Here is a 4,161-nt window from a genome sequence, read left to right as displayed (position 1 = left end):
CCGACGCCCAGGTAACGTTGCCTTTCTTGGGCTGATTCAGATCCGACTGCAGGAAGTATTCAACGGAATAGCAGTACCTGTCTAACAATCGGCAGTAATCCGTTACCCGTTGGTGGCATCGAAGTCTAAATTGCCCCGCACGCAAACGGAACACCGCCTAATCGAAAGTCATATACGCAAAAAGGACGCCGTCATATCGAAAGTCCCGCACGCAAACGGAACACCGCCTACTCGAAAGTCCTGTACGCAAACAGGACGCAGTCTTATCGAAAGTCCCGTACGCAAACGTGACTCTTCCATCTCGAAAGTCCTGTACGCCAACAGGACGCCGTCTTATCGAAAGTCCCGAACGCAAACGAGACACCGCCATTTCGAAAAGTCCCGAACGCAAACGAGACACCGCCTTCTCGAAAAGTCCCGTACGCAAACGAGACACCGCCTTCTCGAAAAGTCCCGTACGCAAACAAGACGCCTTCCGCGAAGGTATTAGGGAATCAGAGACATCGTTCGGCGAGACCTTCCCAAGTTTAGAGGCACCGAATGCTGCATCGGTGCTCCCCCCTCGCCCGGCTCCCAACTACAGACCACGACGCCGAGGTGACGTTTGCCCTGGCTACCTGGCGAACCGGGGTCGCACTTCCCGGTGCCTCCAGAAGGAGGCACTAGGCCGGTTCCCCCGAAAGGGAAACCGAGCTAGTTCAGATCCGACCGCAGGAAGTATTCAACGGAATAGCAGTACCTGTCTTACCATCGGCAGTAACCCGTCACCCCGTGCGGCATCGAAGCTGCGCGTTCAGGAACGAACGAAGCTAAGGACGAGGGATAATCGAAAACTTACCGGCACTGCGACTCGGGGATGTACTGGGACGGGGTATCGCGAATTGGTAAACGATTGCTCCTCTTGAAACTTGAATGACCATGGTGGATCCTCGTCTGCGCTTATGTAAGAGTCTCCTGCACACAGATGACGTCATGTGTAAAACGATACATATTTCATGACGACATCGTGCATCCGCTCGACTGGCAACGATGACGTCAAGGGTCCAGTACCTGTTGGGGCAATATTCGGTTAAGAAAAAATGTCATCATTCCCCAATTGCTTGTAATGTGTATAATGTTGTAAGTGATGACAAAGAAAAGACACAGACACGAGTTTAAGGCTTTTATTACATCCGCTCCAGTTTTGCTTTAGTTGCACAGAAGACGTCATCGTACCACAGATCGTCTGTAATGTAGTATTATGTTGTAAGTGGTGAAAAAGAAAAGACACAGACACGTGTTTACGGCTTTTATTGCATCCGCTCGAGTTGAACAGAAGATGTCATCGTACCCCAATTGCTTGTAATGTGTATTATGTTGTAAGTGATGACAAAGAAAAGACACAGACACGAGTTTAAGGCTTTTATTACATTCGCTCCAGTTTCCTCATGAAGACGTCATCGTACTCCCAATTGATTGTAATGTGTATTATGTTGTAAGTGGTGACAAAGAAAAGACACAGACACGTGTTTACGGCTTTTATTGCATCCGCTCGAGTTGAACAGAAGACGTCATCGTACCCCAATTGCTTGTAATGTATATTATGTTGTAAGTGGTGAAAAATAAAAGACACAGACACGGCTTTTATTGCATCCGCTCGAGTTATAACGCCCTCTCGAGTTAACAACGATGACGTCACCAGACTTCGTGTTGATCCGCTCGAGCTACATCGCCATCTTGAGTCTGCTCCTATGTCTTCATCTCACGTCCCAGCACAGGTCCTCCCGTGCCAGTGTCAGCCGTCGCTCGTTGGCTGAGCAGAGTAGCTACTTTTCCTTGCTTATATTCCCCAGTACATTCTGCTATGAAAAATGTCATAAAATTTCGAATTAAGAATAACGAAAAACCCTTTTTTTCACTGATGCTACGTAAATAGATATTAAACAACTACAAAACCACGCATTTAACATTTGACGATCACCCCCACACACTTTATAAACGCAATTTCAAAATACTCATGAATATTAATGAGCCTAGCAGCTTGTGTTTTTCGTAGGATAGTTTGTGGATTATATTATATTTTTGGTAGGATATTGAAGCTAACTATGTTTTTATGCTTATATAGCGCTAGGTGCTGCTGGGAAATGGTTGCGTCATCGTGCACCACTTTCCCATTGGTGTAACACGATGACGTCGAGATATGTTTCCGGACGTTCGCGTTCGAGCCCGGACGCAAAAAAATTTTCGAGTTTGCGTCAACTAAGTGGAGTGTTATTGTTACACCACTTTTCCTATTCTTAATGCATTATGGTTGTTGTAAACGCCAAACGCGTCAGTGAACCGGTACTAATGCTAGGAAATGGTGACGTCATCGTATACCGCTTTCCCATCGGTGTAACGCAATGACGTCCCCAGTGTTGAGGAATAGGCTTCCAGTGTTAAAGAATAGGCTTTTAGTGCTAAAGAATAGGAAACAGTGTTAAAAGTTAGGACAAAGGTCACGTGTGGTCGTGACGCTCTAGGACCCCCATATTTGGGCAAAGGGGAAAATTCTTCATACTAGAAAGGACGGTCACGTGTCAAAATTTCGATGACGTCATGGTGTATACTGAGTTTTTCGAGAAAGCCCTATTCTTCAACACTGGCTCCTATCCTTTCCAGTGTTAAAGAATAGGGCCAAGTGTTAAAAGATAGGACAAAAATCACGTGTTGTCGTGACGTCATGGGACCCCCATATTTGGGTAAATGGGAAAATTCTTCATACTAGAAAAGACGATCACGTGTCGAAATTCCGATGATGTCATGGTGTATTTTGAGTTTTTCGAGAAAGTCCTATTCTCCAACACTGGCTCCTATTCTTTCCAGTGTTAAAGAATAGGCTTCCAGCGTGTACAGAAGTTCATTTCGCTAATTTTTGCGAACGTGTATATGATATAAAAAATTTTAAAAATCGAAATAACATTACATAATCAACGTATTACACATAGGGTCCCATGTTACTGGGATATATCAAGAGGATGGACGTCGTTTTAGCGAAATTCCTATCGAAAACTAGCACAACTAGGCACAGGTTGTACAACGAGAATCATCGTGGACGTTTTTGCGGACCTATTAGTTGACACCGCTAGCACGTTATTGGCTAAAAGTATCCAATCGCTTTCGAATTGCGATGAATAGAGTTTATGAGACTCTGTGCATTGAACTGATAGGAAAATCATACGTTATTTATGCTTTGGGCCTAGGAATTATTCTATACCGATTTTGTTTTGCACAGCCTGCGATGTAGGCCTTGGACCTAGGAATTATTCTACGGGATTGTTTTGCACAGCTTGCGTTGTAGGCTTTGGGCCTAGGAATTATTCTATACAGATGTTGATTGCGCCGAAAAAAAAAATAATGTGTCACAGGCCTTAAGCCTATGAATCGTTCTATACTTAATTTATTGCACAACTCTTGTTTTTTGGCTTTGGGCCTAGGAATTGGTATAGACGGAATTTATTGCACAGCTTTTGTTGTAGGCATTGGACCAAGGATTTATTCCATACCTATTTGTTTGCACAGAAAGTCTTTGGCCTATGATTCATTCTATTTGTTTGCACCGAAAAGAAATATAGTCATGTCTTATAGGCCTTAGACATAGAACATATCATCTCTAAACCTTACATTGCAAGTATACCAGACGAATTTGGATTTTATCGAATTAACGGTAAGTCAAAAAAAAATGTCGTGTCTTTTTACATCAACAATAGTAAGGCTCCAATACCGATTAAAAAATAATCTAGGCCTAGTAAATATTTTTTTTTAACATCGACAGATATTCTAGCCCATAGTCGACCATATTTAATTACACATAAATTATATTAATGTTTTTTTTTTGGAAATATGTACATTGACTCTGCTTTGGAATAAACGTAATGCTTAATATTTTTAGTTAAGACCACTAACAGTAAGGTCAGCCACCTTTAATTATAAACATATTGCATTAATTTTAATTTGTTTGACATCAAGAAAGGTTATTTAATTTAAAAACAAATATTTATTCTTATCTTTGTTTTAGATTCAACGTTGCCTTCAAGAAAGAAATGATGCTCGGTCACGTACAACCGTCGCATCCGATCATCAAGTCCTTCGTTTTCTTCGATCTGGAAACGTCGGCTCTGCACGCCGAAGACAGACCCAAGG

General features: G+C 42.7%; 1 protein-coding gene across 1 annotated transcript in view; it reads left to right on the top strand.

Moving 5' to 3' along the window:
* LOC117121258 (three prime repair exonuclease 2-like) overlaps positions 1-4,161 on the top strand; it is an 18,849-nt gene that overhangs the window by 13,989 nt on the left and 699 nt on the right. The window lies entirely within an intron of this gene.

Source organism: Anneissia japonica, unplaced genomic scaffold (assembly GCF_011630105.1).
Source record: "Anneissia japonica isolate Jap-2015-1 unplaced genomic scaffold, ASM1163010v1 scaffold288003_len116008_cov116, whole genome shotgun sequence".
Taxonomy (NCBI): domain Eukaryota; kingdom Metazoa; phylum Echinodermata; class Crinoidea; order Comatulida; family Comatulidae; genus Anneissia; species Anneissia japonica.
Note: the sequence above shows the minus strand (reverse complement) of the source record. Positions and strands in the feature narration are given on the sequence as shown.